Below are 24304 nucleotides of genomic sequence, written 5' to 3'. Positions count from 1 at the left end.
TGCAGCTGAAAGGGAAGTGAGAGAAGCGAGTATGGGTGGCAAACCAGATTGACTCAGTCCAACCCATTGTCTTTCCAAGAGTATTAATACTGAAGTGTTAATAATGCTTGTCTGCACCAAAAGAAAAATGGTGTGACATTCAAAGCTGTCTCACTTTTTGCCCCCACAAATGAGTATGGCTAAAAGCATGCCATGTCAATTTTCGTGCATCACTGCCCCAATGTTTTACACTGTTGCTTCAGAGTGACTCAATTTTGAATACCCTGTCAGATTAAAAGGACCTGAATACTCATCCCTGCTGGTGAACTCGAAGACTACTGTGGAGATAGTAATTTAACCTTTTTCTCGAATTGACAGGTTATGGATGTGAAGAACTGAAAATTTCATTGCAGATATGATTGGCTCTGACTTTGTGTTGGATAATGTCTGGGCAGCCGAACATGGATATCTTTGACTATTTGTCAACTTAAAGTTAAGGCAGGGAAATGAAGATCCATGTAATCACCAAAAGCAATGCAGCATGACAACAAGCAATTTGTTCGTAATTAACAATCTAAAGTTGTGTCAAATTAATTCTCAGCAGTAGACAAATCATTAATGAAGAACGTAAAGTTTCTTATGATATTCTGAAATATTTAATAATGATATTCATCTATTGTCTGAAACCAGAATAGCAGGGAAGAGCAGTAATCTAATGCAAGTGTGTAATCTGCTTAGAAAACAATTGCTATTTTTTTTTTGCAGAGTTTCATTTCTGATTCATATACATGCCAAATCAAATGTGTTTTTGCTTTTTTTGCATGCAAACCTCCATAACCAATTAAAATAATTACCTCCCAAGTTTTGTTGCTATAGGATGCAATTTGGCTATACAGCTAGCTTCTAGTTCAGGTTCAAGTTTAATTGTCATTCAACCATACATGAATACAACTAAACAAAACATCATTATCCATGCCACACTGCCCCCCAAGCACTCCGGAGGAGCGCACTGACACCAACACCTCTCTCCTGGGCCGCTGTAAACCGGCGAATCTGCAGCTTGAGGCTTACTTCTTTCTGCGAGCGAGGATATGCAGCTGCCCCGCCGTCTGCCAATAAATCAGTGAACCGTACCCCCAGCATTCCACATTAACAATATCCAATGGGGTCTTGCGATCACAAGAAAAGTGACTAACTTGATAACTCGCTATTGGACTGCACGCTGCCTTGGTGCACTGATACCTCCAACGTCTTTCTGTCGCAGGCAGCAGCATGATCTGCACCAAGTCCAACTCCTTCAGTTTCTCAGCCAATGAGCAACTAACTTGCTGATAGGGTAGACCTGTAGTTCTTAATGTCCAGGAATGCCTTGCGATCGCAAAAAATATACTAAAATCAAGAAAATAACACCTTTGGTTGGCCCCGTAGAGGCAGCTGGAACCAAGTGTGCCGCCATCTTACCAGAAAGCTATGAGCAATAATTTGAAAATACTCAGATAATCTGGTTTTGATTCAGTGGAATGTCCAACATATCATGGAGGAGCTTCCTAGCACTAGTTTAGAGACTTTGTGATGTTTCTCAGGTGCATCTAACAAAATCTGAGTCAGCTTTCAAGATTCAAGATTGTTTAATTGCCGTACCTCAGTACACAAGTGTAAAAGAGTACAAAAATCATTGTAGTGGTGGTGGTGGGGTGGGTTAATAGGTGGAGGTGTTGATCAGCCTGAAGGCTTGGACTCAAAGCTGTTTTTAAGTCTGGTGGTCCTGGCATGGATGCTGTGTTACCTCTTCCCTGATGGGAGTGGGACAAGCAGTCCTTCAGCAGGGCGGATGGGATCCCTCATCATTTTGCTGGGCTTCTTACGGCATCTTTCTGTATATATCTCCTTGATAGTGGGTAGGCTGATGCCGGTGACGTGTTGGGCAGTTTTAACTTCCTGTTGTAGAGCCTTCCTGTCTGGTACAGTGCAGTCTCGGCACCAAATATACGCCAAATATATGCCAAATATACACCAAATATACGCTTATTAATGTTCTAAGTGTTACTTTTCATTAAAACAAATACTGTCGAGATAACCACATTTCCCCGCTCTGAAGCTGGTCAGCTTGGTGATATCCCTGCAAAATTAGATCTTTTGCTAATTAAGTGTTAATGTAATGTGCAATTGCTCGTCTTACATGTGAGGAGAGGCTGGAGCTGCTAATACCTGTCGGATGCTGTCAGGTGTTTACTTGTCGCATGTTGCCTTAGTCAAGCTTCACTGAACAGGAGGGTGAAAAGAAGTTCACAACACCATTATTGTCCATTTGCCTTCAGAATAAATTCATCAGGAATATTTCATGAGATCACCAAACAACCTTCTTCACTTGTGTGAGACAGAATCAAAAAAAGAAACAATCTGAGCCACAAATGTCACTGCTTTAAGGTGGGAGATTTCCCTTGGGGGTAGAGGGAAAATGGTTCTCGCTGATCGATAAAGTGTAATCAAAAGATTGAAGAGCAGCAGACACATTGATACAGGTGGTATTCACACTGAGTTGCTGTTCTCCCTGCCTGATGCTTTTGTTTTAAAGTGGGCTTCTTTTTGATTGTGATGTCAAAAATCATCTAGATTGTCATCTTGTGCCTTTAAGACCTTTTCTTTCAGGTTTTCTGTTCTGCAAATTGAAATGCATGATGAAATCTAAATTGAAATGCAGGACAGTATGCCGATAACTCACCCAGTCTCTTACTTTGTGTGTACGTTCAGATACTGAATGCCGACACATGATTTGACATGTGAATATCACAACCAAGCCTAACCTCATCCTGACTCACATTACATGGCTGGGGGTGGAGATTCTGACATGTAATGCAACAATTTTGCCTGCCAACTGAAAGATTTTATCTCAATGTAAACTACAAAAAGTTGTCCCCGAGATTGTGGGATCTTACTCAATATTGAATGGCCTAAATAGATTGGATGTATAGAGAACATGCCCAATAATGGGGGAGTCCAGGACAAGAAGGCACAGCCTCAGGATAGAAGGATGTCCCTTTAGAACAGAGATGAGGAGGAATTTCTTTAGCCAGAGGGTGGCGAATCAATGGAATTCATTGTTACTGACAGCTGTGGGGGGTTAAGTCATTGGATATATTTAAAATCGAGTTTGATAGATCCTTGATTAGTAAGGGTGCCAAAGGTTATGGGGAGAAGATAGGAGAATGGGTTTAAGAGGAATAATAAATCAGCCAAGATGGAATGGTGGAGCAGACTCAAAAGGCTGAATAGCTTAATTTTGCTTCTATGTCTTACTGTTTAACAAGGAAATGATCACCTTTAATGGCACGTTTCAGGAGATTATTGTCTCTTGTACAAGTGATGGGTTTAGGCACTATGGACACAAGGCCAATTATTTCATATTAGTAACACATGATTTGCATCAAATAAAGAATGGAAAAGCCTCAAGTTGAGGAGGAAGCTAAATGCCAGAATTAGTTATAAGAACCACTCCATCCTGAAATACTTTTGGGATTAACCAGCATTGAACTGATAACTGAAATCTTCAGACCCAGTACAGATGTCATCTATTTCCCAAGAACGTCCTTCTTTCTTTTGGTACTGCTTCTGACAACCAACATCCCTGCTCTGGGCATCGGCCCTGTATTTCTGATGTCCCAACATCTATGGAAGCTTGCGACTTGCCTCTAAAGGGCAGATCTTTGGGGAAACAAAGATCACACTTTGGCTTTGGTAGTAAGTCATGCTTTCTAGGTGGCTTTGCACAATAATAGCTACTCAAGCCCACTTTACGCATTCAAATATTGCTTCCTCATGGCCAAGCAAGAAAATGTCTAAAAGCAGATATACAAACAATATAAAAACAGAAGGGTAAATATACACAAGGGATGATCAGCATATGGATTGAGCTGACAGAGGATGTGGTCGAGGTAGGTATGTTAACAACTTCTAACAGGACAGGAACATCAATAAGAAAGGTTAAGAGGTATATAGACCACCTACAGGCAAATAGAACTAGCTGAGATGGGAACCTGTGTTGGCATGCACCAGTTGGGCCAAAAGCCCTCTTTCCATGCTCTATGACTCAAAAACTCAATTGAATGAGGAAGGAGTCAGTTGCTTCATTTTGTATTTCTATCAATCACATAATTGTCCTAAATATGTAGTTCTTGATACTTTTACCAATTCTATTCACCTCATCGCATGTCAAATACTGGAGGCACTCAAATGGGTCAGGCATCAACTATGGAAATGAATGGATAGTCAATGTTTCAAGCTGAGACCCTACTTCAGGACTGAGAAAAAAGGGGGAAGATGCCAGAATTAAAAGATGGGGGGGAAGAGGAAGGAGGCTAGCTGGGAGGTGATAGATGAGGCTAGGAGGGTGGGAAAGGTCAATGGTGGGAGAAGAAGGAATCGGATAGGAGAGCAGAGGCACCATAGAACAAAGGGAAGTAGGAGGTGACTCAACTACTCTCCATCTACTTTGTCTGGACCCATAATGATGTAAATCCTATCCCTCTCTGTTCCAAGGAATATGACCTTATCCTTGGTGCATAGCTAAAATCATTCATTTCAATACACATACTTTGCAGCCTTTTTAAGGCCTTGGCATCTTTCCTGAAGTATGCCCAGACCTGAAAATAATTTTCACGTATGGTTGAATTTGTGTGTTGTAAGGATTCATTGTGATTTTATTCCTCTTATACAATATACAGTATCTCTATTTTTGGGATCCTGTATACAGTTTTCTTCAACCTGACCTGCTGTTTTCAATGATTAATGCACATATTTATTCAGAACTCTCGATTCTTGTAACCCCATAAGAACTTTGCTGTCTTGATTACAAGTAACTTTTCTAACCAAAATGCAATTCCTTCTGCATTAATTTTCTTCTGCACATCTCCATTCTGTTGGAATCTATTACTACATTCCTCAGAGCTCCCTAAGTTTGAGAATTCCATGTTTTTGACTGAACTACCAGTACATCTCAGCGAAATGCCGATAATGAAGTGAATGTAGGCTCTAATTGGCCAGACACTGACATATTTCAAAAAGTTATTTGCAGACTGAGGCCACTGCCAGAAACATGAAACTCTACACTACTGTGCAAAAGTCTTAGGCACAAGTATATACAGTATATCTAGGGTGCATAAGACTTCTGCAGAGTACTGCAGCAATTTTATGTATTGCAATTTTATTGTATTTGCTGCTGCAAAAAAAAACAAATTTCATGATTTTATGACATATACAAGTGATGATGAACCTGATTTTGCTATGGGTCTCTATTGTGGACTGAGAGTGGGAAGGGGACAGGGAGAGGGAAGTCATGGCTGGGACAAGGGGAAGGGAAGGGAGCAGGAAATACCAGAGAGACTTTCTGTAACGATCAATAAACCAATTGTTTGGAATCAAATGACCATGCCTGGTGTCTCAAGGCTGATTATTGTTTGCCACCTGTCTCACACCCCTCCCTCAGCGCACCACCCTCACCATTTGTTTTGCTTCTGCCAAATTTACAAACTCGCTCTCCACTCCAAGTTGACAAATACAGTACTGTGCAAAAATCTTCGGCCCCCTAGATATATTTGTGTGCCTAAGAGTTTTGCACAGTACGCTATGTGGTATTTAAAAAAAGATCATTACTATTTTTACAAACAGATCATTATTTTGCAGTTGTTATGGCAACAGTAACCTGTTAATTTTAAATATGTTAGCCACTGATACAATGACCAATACAGCAATCATTTTTATTTATATCTGGACAATGGAAGTGCTATTTGGTTTGCTTGTGCACTGAGCTTAAGTCTGCTCAAAGGAAAGATCATAGTTTTGAGTGGTTATTTGGAAAGGCATAAAATATCATTATTGTCATTGCTGCTCTGACATCCAAACAGGAAAAAAAAACTGTAAGACCTCAGTGATGCTCCTCTGCTTTTGCAGGACATTATGCCGTGGCCTTTGTGGGTGCAATCAATACACGATCAATGACTAGGTGTAAGCTTTGACTTTTTGTGCAATATTAAATCCCCGGGACCTGACAGGGTATTCCCTCGGACCTTGAAGGAGACTAGTGTTGAAATTACAGGGGCCCTGGCAGATATATTTAAAACGTCAGTATCTTATCTACTGGTGAGGTGCCGGAGGATTGGTGGATAGCTCATGTTGTTCTGTTCTTTAAAAAAGGCTCTAAAAGTAATCCAGGAAATTATAAGCCGGTAAGTTTGATGTCGATAGTAGGTAAATTATTGGAAGGAGTACTAAGAGATAGGATCTACAAGTATTTGGATAGACAGGGACTTATTAGGGGGAGTCAACATGACTTTGTGCATGGTAGGTCATGTTCAACAAATCAATTAGAGTTTTTCGAGGAGGTTACCAGGACAGTGGATGAAGGGAAGGCAGTGAATGTTGTCTACATGGACTTCAGTAAGGCCTTTGACAAGGGAGGTTAGTGAGGAAGATTCAGTCGCTAGGTATACATGGAGAGGTAGTAAATTGGATTAGACATTGGCTCAACGGAAGAAGCCAGAGAGTGGTAGTGGAGGATTTCTTCTCAGAGTGGAGGCCTGTGACTAGTGGTGTGCCACAGGGATCAGTGCTGGGTCCATTATTATTTGTCGTCTATATCAATGATCTGGATGATAATGTGGTAAATTGGATCAGCAAATTTGCTGATGATTCAAAGATTGGAGGTGTAGTGGACAGTGAAGAAGGTTTTCAAAGCTTGCAGAGGGATTTAGACCAGCTGGAAAAATGGGCTGAAAAATGGCAGATGAAATTTAATACAGACAAGTGTGACGTATTGCACTTTGGAAGGACAAACCAAGGTAGAACATACAAGGTAAATGGAGGGCACTGAGGAGTGCAGTCGAACAGAGGGATCTGGGAATATAGACACAAAATTCCCTGAAGATGGAGTCACAGGTAGATAGGGTCATAAAGAAAGCTTTTGGTACATTGGACTTTATAAATCAAAGTATTGAGTATAAGAGTTGGAGTGTTATGGTGAGGTTGTATAAGGTATTGGTGAGGCCGAATTTGGAATATTGTGTGCAGTTTTGGTCACCAAATTACAGGAAGGATATTAATACGGTTAAAAGAGTGCAGAGAAGGTTTACAAGGATGTTGCCGGGACTTGAGAAACTGAGTTACAGAGAAAGGTTGAATAGGTTAGGACTTTATTCCCTGGAGCAAAGAAAAATGAGGGGAGATTTGTTAGAGGTATATAAAATTATGATGGGTATAGATAAAGTGACTGCAAACATGCTTTTTCCACTGAGGCTAGGGGAGAAAAAAAAACAGAGGACAAGGGTTAAGGGTGAAGGGAGAAAAGTTTAAAGGGAACATTAGGAGAGGGCTTCTTCACACAGAGAGTGGTGGGAGTGTGGAATGAGCTGCCAGATGAAGTGGTAATGTGGGCTCACTTATAACATTTAAGGAAAACTTGGACAGGTAAATGGATGAGAGGTGTATGGAGGGATATGGTCCATGTGCAGGTCAGTGGGACCAGGCAGAAAAATGGTTCGGCACAGCCAAGAAGGGCCAAAAGGCCTGTTGTGCTGTAATGTTCTATGGTTCTATTTCCACCGTTAAGCCATTGAAACATGTCTTGATTAGTGAGGTGCTAACAAGTTTTCTAAGACTTAATTATTATTTTCGAATCATCCCATCTACTTTGAAAAGGTTATTTTTGAAGAGCCGTGTTGTTCCCTTCACTACATGTTCAAACATCTTCAGGTTTTATGAGTTTTATGAAGGTTTATTTCAGGTTGTAACATCATCTGCAGTTCATACCTTAGGTTTAATTTCACTTTCAGTAAAATAATTATAAAGTTAATTACACGCAGTGTTATTAGTCTTGAAAGTTTTTCAACAAGAATTATTTCATTGTTATCTTCTATACTTCCATCCAACATAGAAGATTACTTTATCCAATTCAGTTTGTGCTGGTGATCCCATCCCTCTGTTAATGGATGAAAGAAAACTGGAGGGCTATACTTGAGGCAAATGTTAGATTGCTCTTCATCATCATTAAGCAGCGTGTCACATGACATGGGCGATCACGGTCTTATCCACGGCCTTGATCGTTCTTGGAAAATTTTTTGACAGAAGTGGTTTGCCATTGTATTCTTCTGGGCAGTGTCTTTACAATACGGGTGACCCCAGCCTTTAACAATACTCTTCAGAGATTGTCAACCTGGTGCAGTGATTCGCGTAGCTAGTACTTGTGATATGCACCAGCTGCTTATACCACCATCCTCCACCTGCTCCCATGGCTTCAAGTAACCCTGATTGGGGGCTAAGCTGGTGCAACACCTTGCCCAAGGGTGACCTGCAGGCTTGCAGAGGGATGGAGTGCCTTACACCTCCTTTGGTAGAGACCTACCTTCACCCCACCACAAAAGATTGATTTTGGAGTATGTTAAAAGATTGGTACAACATCGTGGGCTGAAGGGCCTGTACTGTGCTGTACTGATCCATATTCTATTAATTTTCTTTTAATCTGATTGGCTACACTACTTTTTCAAAGAATCTGCACATTTCCGTTAGTGTTGGAATGAGTGGAGACACTTGCAGGCTGCCCCCAAGCATACTGTCGGATGTGTTGGTTGTTAGTGCAAGTAACACATTTCATTATGTGTTTTGCTACACACATGACAAATAAAGTTGAATCTTGGCCAATCACATCACTCATTGTTGTTGATCCTGATCTCAGTCCTGCTGGTTTGTTTTCCAACCTTGTACATTGAAAATGAACTCTTGATCTCACAATCTACCAGACATTGCAGCTACAACACTCCGGCCAGACATGGTCCTGTGGTCCACAACAGCCAAGCTGGCATATGTTGTGGAATTGACAGTACCATGGGAAGATGTTGTCACAGAAGCTTATGTGAGGAAAAAGACTAAGTACTCTGAACTGGCAACTGAAGCTGCCCAGAATGGCTGGAAGACCATGATTCTCCCTGTAGAAGTGGGATGCAGGGGATTCGTTGCTACATCTATGACCAGTCTATTGAAGAAGATGGGGGTGAGGGGTCATTCCCTCCAACAAGCAATCAAGTCCTTGTCAAATGCAGCAGAAGAAAGCAGCAATTGGATTTGGATTAAAAGGAAAGACAACAACCAGGCTGCAAGGTGAAGACAGGAGGGTATGAAACTGACGGGGGTGTATCTGGGACGCCAGGTAGCACCGTTGAGCCCTCTGGAGACGTCGTGGGCTTATCAACGAAACGTCAAAGAAGGAGGGTGCCCACCTGATGATCCCAGAGACGTACCTACCCTCTCTCCTTGTCACCACTCCAAACCCACTGCCAACATCAAGAGCACCAACTTACCATAGGGATTGAAACATCAAGTCCTAGTAGCTCTACTTACACCTTACTCTCTACCTGCACTGCAATTTCTCCATAACTGTAAATATAACACTTCCTTCTGCATTTTGTTCTTGCTTTCCCTTGTACTACCACAAAGTGCTTACAGTATGTTTCTGAAATGATCTGTACGGGTAGTTACAAATCTAAGTTTTTCTCTGTGTCTTAGTTCATGTGATAATAATGTACCAATATCACCACAGTGATATTCAAAATGACCCCTCATTTGCCCTTCAACCTGCTGGACACCTGGGGTGGCATTCTACTCTCCAAGCCAGAGACTATGACAGATGGTCAAGAGTCTCGCTGGGTTTCTACGGGAAGCCAGTCACACTACTTGTTGAAACTCTGGAGCAGATAATTACCATCTCTGCTGGAGTTCTGGTGTGGCCAGTCATTGACATGGCTGGAAGGTAATCAATTTCCAAATTTGCCTTGCTGCACTCACAGTCAGGAAATCGCCATGAATCATATTATTTAAATATAAACTGTAAATTAAGCACGATGTGACTATTATTGTATTTGGCATTATCTGTGATCTTGTATTATCATGGGGGCACTTTTCTCCATTACCCTGGATAATCAGGAGTCACTGTGGAGAGAATGTGACTTGTGTATTGAGTGCCATGAATGTATGTGGTAAGAATGCATTGAGCAAATGTAGGGATGTAATAAATTTGTTTCAGTATCTATTAGGTGGAATGAATTACTACTTGAGATGCCTGGTTACTTATTTCAGTCATTTTAAGACACTGTCTTCTAAAGTCAAGGCAATCATATAAATCTACATTTTAAAATAATTGCCGTAAGCTGAGCAGGGAATTGCTGGGAATCCTGTTATTCCTTCTCTCAGGTAATGGTGGAAAGTTGTTTTTATGATTAGAGACCTGTGACCAGAAATGGACCATGGGGATTGGTACTGGGACCCTTCCTCTTACTGATGACGTTATAGTGCAGTTAGAAAATGGCTGGTACAATGTTGTGAGCATCACCAAGACGAGGCTGGACAAAGGTCAGAGCTGGAAGCCAATCATGTAGGAATACGGGGGGGGGGGGGCGGTGGATGGGAGTGAACAATGATTCAGACCATGAGAGGCCTGCGTTGGGCATTTTCATGCATTACAAGGCGAAGATTGGAAGTCTGTGTGGGGCGCCACTCCTCACACAGACACTAGAGTCAATGTGTGGTTAAGTGCCTTGCTCAAGGGCACAAACACGCTGCCACAGCTGAGGCTCAAACTAGCGACCTTCAGATCACTAGACGAACGCCTTAACCACTTGGCCACAATACACATCCAATTAAAAAGACAGGTAGTTGGGCAGAGGGACGGGGGGGTGACTCTACTGTTTAAAAATGAAATAAAATTCTTGGGAAGAAGTGACATCATCATCTTTATGTGCTGTGTGGTATGAAATGGGCGATCATGTCACTGAACATGATTTTTCTTGACAAATTTTCTACAGAAGTGATTTCCCTTCGACAGACTTTATGAAATCTCTTCAGAGATTGTCTGCCTAGAGTCAGTGGTCGCATAACCAGTACTTATGGTATGCACCAGCTGCTCATACAAATATCCACCACCTGCTTCCCTGGCTTCAGGTGACCCTGATGGGTGAGGGTGGGAGGGAGGAAGAAAGTTACTAAGCAGGTGCCACACCTTGCCCAAAGGTGATGTGCAGGCTATCAGAGGGAATGAGCACCTCACCGCCTCACCACTCAAAGAAGTGACATAGGATCAGAAAATTAGAATCATGGCTCAATTTAGGAAACTGTGTAAGGCATAAAGACCCCGATGGAAGTTATTTTCAGACCCCCAAGTAGTAGACAGGATATGGGCTACAAATTACAACTGGATTAAAACAAGGGCATGTTAAAAAGACAGTGTTACTGTGGTCATAGGGGACTTCAATATGCAAGTAGTCTTGGAAGATAAGGTTGGTGCTGGATCCCAGGAGAAAGTACTTGTAGAATGCCTATGAGATGGCTTTTTAGAGTAACATGTGATCGAGTCCAGTAAGGAACAGGTGATTCTGGATTTTTGCTGTGCAATGAACCAGTTTTGATAGGAAGATTAAGCTAAATAAATGCAGGATCATTGCCTTTCCTGATTGGCTGTTGATAACTAGTGGTGTTCTGCAAGCGTTGGTGTTGGATTGTAGGATAATGTCACTGGTGGAAATGTACATCATTGTTCACAGCCACTGACATTGAGTTTGGGTTTACTATAAGAGGCTGGCCTGATGTGATGACATAATTACGTGAGGTATTTTCACCGCACTTCGTGTTCAGTGTTTGGAGTACAGTAAATGAGTTGTTACAGCTTTTCTTAAATATAAAGCACCTCACATAATTTTATTTGCAAAAACCTACAGGTCCACTACCTTTCATTTTCCATGTTAATGAATTGGATTCCAGAATTGATGGCCATGTTTGTGGGCGATACAAAGATAAGTGGAGGAGCAGGAGCATTGGGAAACATGGAGTCTACAGAATGACTTAGATAGTTGGGACAATGAGCAAAGAAATGGCAAGTGGAATACAGAGTAGGGAATATGATCATGCACTTTGATAGAAGGAATAAAGGCATAAATATGGCCTGCAAGTCAGTTTTTCATTGCATCTGTACATGCACTTGTGCATTTTTTGACTTTGACTGTTCAGCATTTTTGTTTTAGATTCCCAGCACCAGTAGTTTTTTTTTTAAATCTCTTGAATTTATACTATTGAGGCAATGGGAGTGAAAACACATCAAGGATATTTGTACAGCAAATTGCAAGCAATGTCTGTCCTGGGTTTGGGAAGAAAGGTAGTGGTGAGGGGAAGGGGTGAGTTGTATTGTTGAAAGGAAGGATAGAGAAAGAAAAGCCGGAGCACAATTGCTCTCACACATCCATCTCTTCCTCGATTTGTATACCTCTCCTCCACCTTGTCTCAGTCTTTCACTCCACTCCCTCAATCTTTATCCCTCAATCCATCCTCTCCTGTTTTACCTGTCAATAATTTAAGACAAAAGCGGTAGGATTTAAGGGGAGTCATAGCATGGAAACAAGTCCTTCAGTCCAACTCAACCGAGAAGTCCACCTCAACTTGTAGCAGCTACTTGAACAAACCAATGCCGCTGTTGGAGACCAAGAACGGGAAGTTATCCTGCATGATGCACCTACAGATCCAATCCAATAATAATAATGTTCAAAGTTGAAGAAATGTATTCAATCCTTTATTAGTAACTAGCAAAACAATCTTGAAGCGATAAAGCTAATGAAACTAAAACTAGCGATATTAAATGTACTTAAGCGGGGTTAGGTGCACTTAAATATAATTAAGTGGTCAACAAAAAGATATTACTCCCGGTGGCCTCTAGCCCTAACTGCCCCAGACAAAGCACGATTCACTTCTACCACAACCTTGCCCACATGACTAACTACCATAATAAACATAATAAACGCACAACACAGAAAACAAATGCTTGACACTTTTGCCCACATTTGACCCATGCACATCTAAAACGTTCTTATCCATGTCTCTTAAATGTTGCTGTTACAAGTTAAAGGAAACCCAGTGCATTCCACAAACCTGGAATGATCCAGCTGAAAGAATGTCGGAGGCAGGCAGGACACCTTCTTACCTAGAACAACCACCTGGAGGAACAGTTGAAGTGCCACTGTAAACAAGACAAGAACCAAGGAACGTGGAGATGAGAAGGCTCATTTTCAACCAGCATTATCACAATGGGGCAAATGGCCTCCTCCATTAGTACAAATTTCTGTTTCTCACTCTTGTCTCTAAGAGTCTCACTCTTGTCCATTTTCCTATTGCCTGCAGAAGTGCTGCATTTATATTTATTTTGCGGTTTATTGTACTTATGTACTCAGTTTCTCTGACAACTTAATGTGCTTCCAAATGTAATCTATTTTAGTGACCTATTACCAGTGTTACTTGCCTCGGTTAGAGACATAATGATGCTTCGTGATTGATAGGGGCACTTTTGTAATGCAATTTTTCAACAGAACTTTATCCGAGAGAACCAAAAAAACACCCCAAGTCAATTAAACAATACATTACTGTAATATTTTCCTCTTATAGAATTTTCTTTTCCTTTCAGATTTTAGGAAGATATCAGATTAGAATTTTTTTGGGCCATAAAAATATATTAGTTATCATGAGGCTGGTCCATTTTACTAATCTCCACTCCACCTCCCTGCTCTGAAATACCTTATTTTCTCCCACAGCCATAAATATCCATTTTCATTAAATATCACTTTTAAAAGGCAGCGAGGCAATTCACAGGAGCATTTTCAGACAAAATCTGAAACCACAGCACATGAGCAGACATCAGAAAAAAAGTTGCCAAAAGATTAACCCAAGAGGAGATGATAGACCTTGAGAGATTTTGAGTGGCATTTCTGGAACTCGTGTTCATTTACCTTAAAACATAACTGGTAATGGTAGATTAAGGAAACTGAGAATGATCATGAATGCAGAACAGGAAGAGTAAAGATTATTGAGCGGGTTGTAACACGGGAGGAGGTAATTACTCCTAGAATTGGGGAAGACAATGAATGCCAGGATGAGAATTTTAAGATTGCTGGTGTCTGGATCAGAGATCATTGTGAGTAAGCGGGCACGTGGTTGAAGGATGATATGGACCTGATGCGGGAGAAGAGATCAGCGGACACCTAGCCTCGTAAATATATCCTAAAAACCTTTGTAGTAAGTGGCTCTATCTGAATATCATCTCCTACTTGATAACGTGTATCTCCTTTGAATTTGAAGCTGTATTCAAAATGACAGAATTACCTTCTGTAAAATTACTAACAGTCCAACAGTTTATTGATATATTGAACCATATGATCTGTGCATGTTCTGTAATGTGCATTACTTACTGACTGCCCATTGTGCCACTGGCATTTAGGGCAGCAATGAAGGTCCTCCATTATAATGTGCATTACATTATAATAATGTGTTGTGCTATTATGAGAAAATAGATTATTTAGTATGCAAATAAAAGTGCTTCAGGCCTTTGCTCTCTCAGAATTCCTCTTATCCTTGTCGTCAGCCATAGATGGGTAATTTATATTTCATAGTATGTGCTTCCAAGCAGGACAGCGTGTGAAAACAATTTTCCTTTATAACTAAACTTATCCAGCAGCAACAGCAACCTCACCCATTTTCCCTGTACCTTTTGCATTACGACTACATTCTTCCCATAATTCAGTGACCAGAACGGTACAGACGAAAGCAGCAGTGGCCTGACTTGTGTTATGTAAATTCAAGGCTTATCTTTCTCCTCTTATATTCTCTGAAAAAGCTAATAAACTATGTATGTCACATGTTTTCTGAATCGCCTTAACTGTTCTGCTACCTTGTTGTGAGAAAGTTCTGCCTCTCTATATTTCCCTGTATTCTACTATTTATCATGTATTCCCTTATCTTGTTTGCTCTATCTCACATCCTCTGGACTGAATTGAATTCACCAGTTTTCCTCCCACGACACATTGAAATATGGATGTTCCCTATGGTGGGAGAATCTAGGACCAGAGGGCGTAGTCTCAAAATAGAAGGGTGACCCTTTAGAAGAAAGATGAGGAATTTTTTAAGTTAGAGCATAGTGAAGCTGTGGAATCCACTGCCACGGAGAGTCAAGTCACTAGGTGTATTTAAAATGGAGGTTGAGAGAATTTTGATGAGTAGGGGCATCAAGGGTTAAGGAGAGAAGGCATTTCAGCGGGGTTGAGAGGGATAACAAATCAGCCATGATGGAATGGCAGAGCAGACTTGATGAGCTGAATGGCATAATTCTACTCTTATGTCTTATGGTCTTATGGAAACATAGAAAATCAAAGATGGAGCAGACCATTCAATCTGATCATTGGCTGATCGTCCGAATTCAGTACTACGACAACCATCATTTTGGGGGATTTTAACTAGGCCAGTCTGAAAAAGTCATTAAGCAGTTAACATCAACAGATCACATGCAATGCTAGAGGAAACAACACACTGGACCATTGTTAAACCACCCATCAAGAATGCCTACCATGCTATACATGCTCTCACTTTGGGAAGTCTGATCACCTGGCTATACTTCTACTCCCTAAGTATAGGCAAAAACTGACTGCAGCACCAGTAGTGAGAACCAAGAAGGTATGGACAAGGGAAGCACTGAAGCACCTACAGGACTGCTTTGAATTGGTGGATTGGATCTTATTCAGGGATTCATCTTTGAATCTGCATGAGTATGTTGCAGTTGTTACTGACTTCATTAAAACCTGTGTAGGTGAGTATGTGCCTACAACGACTTACTGTACATTCCCAAACCAAAAGCCGTGGATGAAGCAGGAAGTATGTCATCTACTAATGACTAGATCTGTGGCATTCAAGTCCGGTGACCCAGGCCTGGACCAGAAAACCAGCTATGATCTGTGGAAGGTTATTTCAAGGGTGAAGAGACAATTTAAAATGAGGTTGGAGGTGACATCGGATGTACGACAACTCTGGCAGGGTCTGCAAGACATTACTTCCTACAAAGCGAAACCCAATAACATGAATGGCACTGGTGCTTCAGTAGCAGATGAGCTCATCGCCTTCTATGCCCACTTTGAAAGGGAGAACACAACTACAGCTGTGAAGATCCCTGCTGCACCTGATGACCCTGTGATCTCCGTCTTAGAGGCTGATGTTAGGCTATCTTTAAAGAGAGTGAACCCTCTCAAGGCGGAAGATCCCGATGGAGTATCTGGTAAGGCTCTGAAAAAATGTTCCAACCAACTGGCAGGAGTATTCAAGGACATTTTCAACCTTTCACTGCTATGGGCGGAAGTTCCCAGTTGCTTCAAAAAGGCAACAATTATACCAGTGCCTAAGAAGAATAATGTGAGCTGCCTTTATGGCTATCATCCAGAAGCACTCACATCTACAGTGATGAAATGCTTTGACAGGTTGGTCATGACTAGACCGAACTCCTGCCTCAGCAATGACCAGGACCCATTGCAATTTGCCTATCACCACAATAGGTCAACGGCAGATGCAATCTCAATGACTCTTCACACGGCTTTAGACCACCTAGACAATACAAACCCCTATGTCATGATGCTGTTCATCGACTATACCTCAGAGAAGTTGCAGACCTGGGCCTCTGTACCTCCCTCTGCAATTGGATCCTCAGCTTCCTAACCAGAAGACCACAATCTGTGTGGATTGGTGATAATATCTCCATCTTGCTGACGATCAATACCGGTGCACCTCAGGGTGCGTGCTTAGCCCACTGCTGTCCTCTCTATATACCCATGACTGTGTGCCTAGGCATAGCTCAAATGCTATCTATAAATTGGCTGAAGGTTGGTAGAATTTCAGACGGTGATGAGGGTGTGCAGAATCGAGATATAGTAACTAGCGAAGTGGTATCGCAGCAACAACCTGGCACTCAATGTCAGTAAGACAAAAGAGCTGATTATGGACTTCAGGAAGGGTAAGATGACAGAACACATACCAATCCTCATAGAGAGATCAGAAGTAGGGAGAGTGAGCAGTTTCAAGTTCCTGGATGTCAAGATATATGAGGATCTAACCTGATCCCAACATATCAATACAGTTATAAAGAAGGCAAGACAGCAGCTAAACTCCATTAGGAGTTTGAAGAGATTTGGTTGTCAAAAAATACACTCATAAATTTCTATAGATGTACCGTAGAGAGCGTTCCGACAGGTTGCATCACTGTCTGGTATTGGGGGGGGGGGGGGGGGGCTACTGCACAGGACCGAATAATGCTGCAGAGGGTTGTAAGTTTATTCGGCTCCATCTCGGGTACTAGCCTATAAAGTACCCAGGACATCTTCAGGGAGCCGTGTCTCAGAAAGGCAGCGTCCATTATTAAGGACCTCCAGCACCCAGGGCATGCCCTTTTTTCACTGTTATCATCAGGTAGGAGGTACAGAAGCCTGAAGGCACACAGTCAGCAATTCAGTAACAGCTTCTTTCCCTCTGCCATCCGATTCCTAAATATACATTGAGCCCTTGAACACTACCTCACTTTTAAAATATATATTATTTCTGGTTTTTGCACAATTTTTGATTTATTCAATATATGTATATTGTAATAATAATAATTATAATTTTTTTTCTTCTATATTATCAATTGCATTGAACTGCTGCTGCTAAGTTAACAAATTTCACAACACATGCCGGAGATAATAAACCTGATTCTGATTCTGATTCTGAAACATTCATTGACACTAATCCTACTCTATTCCCATTTTATTCTCTCCATTGTCTCATTAGTTGTCCCAGATTCTTCTCCAAGTTAGGGGCAATTTGCAGTGAGTAATTAATTGAGCAAACTCCAACATAGGAGGTCAGGATTGATGCCAGATTCACCGGAGCTCCGAGTCAGTGCTAGCTGCACCACTCTACCAGTCCTAACCCCGTTCTAATATCTTCCTCCTGCTCAAACCTTGTTCCTTATAATCAACCACACAGCCATCTTTTGTATTGCCATAATTCATGCCCCAGCATGGAAGGATAAGTAATTGATCTATTGAAAATTCAAGAGATCAAGGTTTCAAGCCACTAATACTTCCAAGTTTAGCCTTTTTTTTAAACACTTAGTGATGAAAGTAATTTTAGTTCCTTACCATTACAGCTATGGTGCTAACAATACCAAATTAACCCATCTGTACTATTGTGTAAACTCTTTCTTACCGGATAATTTACCAGTCTGGACGGGCTTATTTTCAACTCTAAAACTAATCCTTACTTTATGCCTTGTTATGCAGAACTGAAAGCTTCATTTGACCAGTGCAATGTATAGTTTAAAGTAACTTATGGTGGAATAGAGCTGCAGGCACGTTACTTAAAATGAGATTAATGATATGACCTGACTGTATAAGAGGTGACGAAAATTAATATGAGAGGTCATGCAAAATGTGAGTATTGCAAGTGATTAGTCATGATTTGCTGTCGGCCATTAGGATTATTAGAAACAAAAGTTGGGTTGGGTTGGGATACATAAAACTATAGCTGAAACACTTCCACCGGTTTTGTACAATGGTCAATAACACATTTCTGCCTGATCTCAAAGGGACAAAGCCATATAGTGTATGGTAGAAAACTCCCAGTCAGTCTGTTCTGAGGTGACTTTGTTGAGATTTAGCCTCCTTAGGATCTGGCCAGGATGTTACATTCACGTATTGTTTGTCCCAGGCAGTCTGCTGGCTCCGGAACATTGGTTGTCTGCCAACTACTTTGATAATTGACGACAGGCACAATGCCAGAAAGGTTCAAAGTTCAAAAGTTCAAAATAATTTTAATATCAAAGTATGTATATGTCACCATATACCACCATGAGGTTCATTTATTTGAAGCATTCACAGTAAAACAAAGAAAATCAACAAAATCAGTGAAAAACTATGCACAGACTTACAATCAATGTGCAAAAGAAGTTGTGCAAACACAAGAAAACAAATAATCATAATTATTATTATTAAAATAAATAAATAATACTGCCAACATGAAAGTGAGTCCATCAGTTATGGAATCAGTTCAGTGTTGAGTTGAGTGAAGTTATCCACTCACGCCCAGATTCTGCTTCAGGAGACTGATGGTTGGATGTGATCCATGTTCCTGAACCTGATGGTGTGGGGCCTCAGGCTCCTGTACCTCATCCCAATGGCAGCAGTGAGAAGAGAGCATGGCCTGGATGGTGGAGGTTCTTGGTGATGGAAGCTGCTTTCCTGTTGCAGCACTCCTTGTAGATGTGCCCAAAGGTGGGGAGGGCTTTTCCTGTGATGGACTGGGCTAATATCTGGCAATTGTCCTTTGGAGCCTAGAGATTTTCTCCTTTTCTTACAAGAAGGAAGGCTGTTCCTTTTTGTCCCAGAATCTTTTGTAATACTTCCAGTCATACACATATGTTATATGTTGCATAGATTTCGCCCAGTCATGAATTACTCTGAAAGAACACTTTGAGTTGTCCTTCACTAATTTAAATAGTACATCAGAAAATTCTTAATGGCCTCTTTCCATTTGCCTCTTTTCAAGGCTGAAGAAGTGAAAAATGCACTCAACTCTTCCTTCTAACTGAGACGATGGTGAGGCTTGCATATTATCAATCCACTGCGGTATAATCAGAACTGGCATTTTTCAGCCAAGTCATTCTGCATCTATTTGTACAGGTAAATTTAGAAATAAAGATTCTCATGACATGATTCCATGAGAAATAGGAAGGTTTATCACATTTTGGCCCTCAATATTATTTGGTCACTAAAATCAAAAGACTTCATCAGTCATTGTTATCCATGTGATTTTTTTCAGATCTCTTTTTCATCTATTTATGGAATAATCTATGTTAATGTTATGCTATTTAACCTGCAGCAATTCCTTAGAGTTATCAATGCTCCATTTGAAATGCCTTGCCAGATGCATATATTTCAAAACTTATTCTGTACACTGCCTGACATCTGATTCTTGAAGCAGGCACTCTATTCTGAGCTCTGCAGTAAAAAGAGGAGATGACCAGAGAAGGAGAAAAAGGTTCAATACGCTCAAAGCTTCCTAGAAGAAGAGCAACATTCAAAGACTCTTTGTCATCCTTTTCCCATAACCACTCAAATTGGAGAATGAGCATTTGGGATGGCATTCAGAACCTTAAGTCTCCATGTAAACACAGAAAATCCCTGCATAAGCAATGGAAGGTGTGTGCCAGCTCACCCACTCATCCCAAAGGTCACTTACTGACTTATCTAGGAAGAGACTGGATCCCACATTGGCCTTGTTAGACATTCCAAAATCCACTAAAAATGGAGTGGGAGCAAGTTTTTCTCAATCATAAGATTAAAAGATATAGGAGCAGATGTCATTGTTGAGTGGCTCACTGATCTGGCTTGTTAGCTTGCAGACATTTTGTTATCCAGCTAGGCAACATCATCAGTGCATCTTCGAATGAAATGTTGGTGATCTGCATTATTCATCTTTTATGTGTCCTGTGATTGGTTGGTTTGTGTGTATGGAAGGGGTGCGGTATTTGTGCCATTTCTATTCGTTACTAATTATGTAATCCGCAATTGGTTTGTTAAAATCTGATTAGGTGACAATTGTTAACACGAGGAATTCTGAAGATGCTGGAAATTCAAGCAACACACATCAAAGTTGCTGGTGAACGCAGCAGGCCAGGCAGCATCTCTAGGAAGAGGTACAGTCGATGTTTCAGACCGAGACCCTTCGTCAGGACAATTGTTGTCCAGGCTGTGTTAGTTGACCTTTGTGTAGGATTAATGTCATCCTCATTGATTGACATGTGTAATCAGGTGTCAATTGGCTCTTGGGTCTGGACTGACGACTTGACTCTGAAATGGGAAGTAAACTGGGTTCATTTCAAAGTGCTTGTTGATAGAATTCTGTGTGGAGAAAAAAGCCGCTAAGAATTCTCGGGCTTGGCCTAGGATAGTGACATTGGTCCAGTTGAATTGATATGCTTCACTGTCACAATGTGTAGATATAAGGGAAAGTTGATCATGACGGCTTACAGCCAGGTTCATGTACCCTTGTTGATAGCTTCCTACCAGTCTGTCCAATATAATGCTTGATACAGTTGGAGCATGGAATCTTGTATATGGTGTTCATTCTGTGCATTGTAGGTAGGAGGTCTTTTATTCCTGATAGACACTAGTATTAATAAACAAGACAATAGGCACAGTAAGGTACAAATTACAATATAATAATAAATGATGTAAATGTAATCAATGTAAACAATGTTTTATCACGAATTGAGAAAGAAATGAGCAAAAATTGCAAAGGGAGTGAAGTGGTGTTCCGTTGAGTGAGGAGTCTAATGGCTTGGGGGAAGAAACTGTTTCACAGTCTGGTCTGAGTCTGTGCTAAGTCTTTGACCCTCCAAATGCTGCTGATTAGTTTGCTCTTTCTGATCAGTCAAATTCTTGCATGGTACATGTAGGGACAAGCTATGAGAATTTTTATCACTTCATGGCTATCAACTGATTCCATGTAAGTAGATGAAGTAATCTTGTCACAAATTTTTCCAACATTTCTGGAATAGAGTTCAACGCAGATGATAGCTATTTGGTCAATCATGCCCATACTAGTCAAGAAAGAGATGGTCAACCTAACCCTGTGTTTAAATCTGTTGTTAAGTTTCCTACCTTCAAGCAATCATTGTATTCCATAATTTCCATTTTGCTGTTAAAGTAGTTTAGATTACACCAAATTTCATCAAAGCACTATATAATGTATGTCGTCCTTACTTCATAGACTAAATTACATACAAATATTACATTTGAGCAATTATCCCATTGTTATTAATATCATAAATAGATTATTTTGTTTTGTCCTTTTCCCAAACCATGTCCAGTTAATTTAACCCATTGCCTCAATATGGTTACGTTACTGAAAGATTCCAAGGTTTCATTTATTATCAAAGTGCATACACAGTATACAACTCTGCGATGTGTCTTCCCCAGAGAGCCACAAAACAAAGAAAACCATGGAAGTCATTCATGGAGGAACTTCAACTGATCCCCCTCCCACCCCCGTACAAATAAAAACAAATCTCGCAAACAGCAACACGGTCATTAAACACCCCCATGTGAAAAAAAGGAGTAACATTTACGACAACAAGAACATCACCTCCCACCCCCCATGCAGAAAAACAAATCGTGCAAGTAGCAAGAACGTCAAAGCCCAAATTCCAAACCCTCCCCATCACACAAAAAAACTAACAATTCGGACCAAATGGCAAGAAGAAAGAACAGGCAAAACACAGAATATATAAAAGCATAAAACTTTACAAGTCCAAATCGCAGAACTTCGGTAGCATCCTCCAACAGTGTCAAGGGAGAGAGAGACCACTTGAACGCAGAGGCCTTCCCTTGAGAGCAACGAGCAAGAGATAATCACACGCAGACAACTTTACCCGGCAGCAGCAAGTGAGAGATCCGTCACACACAGACACCTTATCCCCTTATTTGGTAAGGGTTTTGATGTCCAGTTCATCTGCATGTTGGGCGTCTCTTCTGAAACATTTTGCCTGCCTAGAATTTGTCTCAATGTGATTAAAATCACTAAGCATTCCTTTTATACCATCTAATCTCTTCCTTTCTGGATCGACAGTTAACCTTGAGGTTATTTGGAAGGGAAGAATAAAAAGGAGCAGACGAGCAATGTGATTAGGGATTAAAGATAAATTGATGGCTAAAATTAGCAACACAATTTGATAACACCAAAGAGGTTCCAAACAAAATGGTGAAATTTATTTCTGGAGGAACTGGTGCATACAGGGAGGTTATATTAAATTCCTTTTGTTTTAATTTATTCATGAGAAGTGGATATTGCTGGCAAGGCTTGTATTTATTTTCCATCTCTAATTGCCCTTGAGATGGAGGTGTTGAGTCACCTTCTTGAACCATCGCAGTCCATGCAGTTCAGTGTATAGCAGCTTTTAATGTGAGTGAGTGGTGAGCAGCTTTCTAGGCCACTTTGCAGAGCAATTAAGGGTCAAATACACACTGCTGTGGGTCTGGATCTCATATAGGCCGTTGCGGGTAAGGATAGAAGATTTCTTTGCTTAAAGGATAACAATGAGTCAGATAAGCTTTTACGAACATCAGTGCTTGCACGATCAACCATACTACTACCAGCTTTTTAATTCCAAATATACTTAATGAACTGAATTTACATTCCCCAGCAGGGATAGTGGTATTTGCATACATATCCAGTATATTCATGTGCCCCATTTCAGGATCTTGCTGGGGCTGTATTTGTAGTATTGCATGCAATTCCTGTCTCCAGGCAACAAAATATTGAAGCACTGGAGAAGGTCCAAAAAAACTTGAAAGAATTTTATCTAAAGTGAATACTGGGATCAAAATTAAGTTTAACTCTGTCCTATTTAATATCCTGCTAGGGGTGGTGGAAGAGGAAGGTACATTAGGGGCACTTAAGAAACTCTGAGAGTATATAGAAGGCAAGGGTTAGATTGATCTTAGAGTAGGTTAAGATTGGCACAGTATCATGGACCAAAGGGCCTAGACTGTGCCGTAACATTCTATGTTCTATTTGTTTTAACTCATTATTTCAGATCTGCGCTCCAAGTTGCTGAGATGCTTTAAAGCATCAAGTTAGGGCAGTCACTTAAGATACTCAGTCCCTAAGTAGGACTCAGAGTAAGAAGGCTTTGGTGTTGATATTTTGGTGCAACATCGATCACATATTTCTAATATTTTACTGTTGCCTTCAGTAATTTATCAGAGTATTGTTCTGGTGGAAATGAGATTTCACCATTCATAAAAAGAATTGCTACATATCAAAAGCCCAAATACAAATGACATATTGAGGAATACACTCTGTTGTTGGCACAGCATTGGTATTAATTTATTCCAGCCAGCTTTTTAAGTTTTCTGGAATGAAAGCAAAATGGCAAATGATCCATTCAAAATTTAATGAGGTTTTATTTTGCTTGTTCAAGTCTGAAACAATGCCAAAATATTCCATGGTTTTCAATGAAGGAAAACAAGAAATAACTAAGATTTGTTAAGTAATGCATTATGGAGTCTGTGATTATTGCCTTCACAGATAATAATTTGTAAGCCTCGTCTTTTTGCGTTTGTAAAAGACAAATTATTTAAAGGTGATGATCGGAGCTCATTGATCTCATTTCTTTATATTGATGTCCCTGAATTAAATTGGGAGTTCTTTCTATTTAGAAGGACATACGAGATTCCAAAAACCTGGATACATTTTGCTGCTATAGTCCTTGGAAATAAAGCATGGTAAGGTAATAATTAATATTCTATAAATAATTTATTTTTATTTCATTTTCAATATATTTATAGTTAATCAGACATGATAAGCTAAAATGGAAATGCTTGCAATAAGCATGAGAAAACTGTCCAAATTGTCTTTTTTATAAATTATGTTACTTGCAAGTAGGAAACTTCAG

The 24304-nt window shown here is 40.5% G+C and overlaps 1 long non-coding RNA gene across 2 annotated transcripts in view; it reads right to left on the bottom strand.

The window, feature by feature from the left end:
- The window catches only part of LOC134347186 (uncharacterized), a 52646-nt gene extending 30357 nt beyond the window's left edge, over positions 1-22289 (bottom strand). The window contains exon 1 of one of the 2 annotated variants that reach the window (XR_010018101.1): positions 22155-22289. This is a non-coding gene — a long non-coding RNA (uncharacterized LOC134347186). The remainder of the gene's footprint in view (positions 1-22154) is intronic. The other variant, XR_010018100.1, reaches the window with a different exon arrangement.
- Between the last annotated feature and the right edge of the window lie 2015 nt (positions 22290-24304).

This window comes from Mobula hypostoma, chromosome 5, assembly GCF_963921235.1.
Source record: "Mobula hypostoma chromosome 5, sMobHyp1.1, whole genome shotgun sequence".
In the NCBI taxonomy this organism is placed as follows: Eukaryota; Metazoa; Chordata; class Chondrichthyes; order Myliobatiformes; family Myliobatidae; genus Mobula; species Mobula hypostoma.
This window is presented reverse-complemented; position numbering and strand designations above follow the sequence as displayed.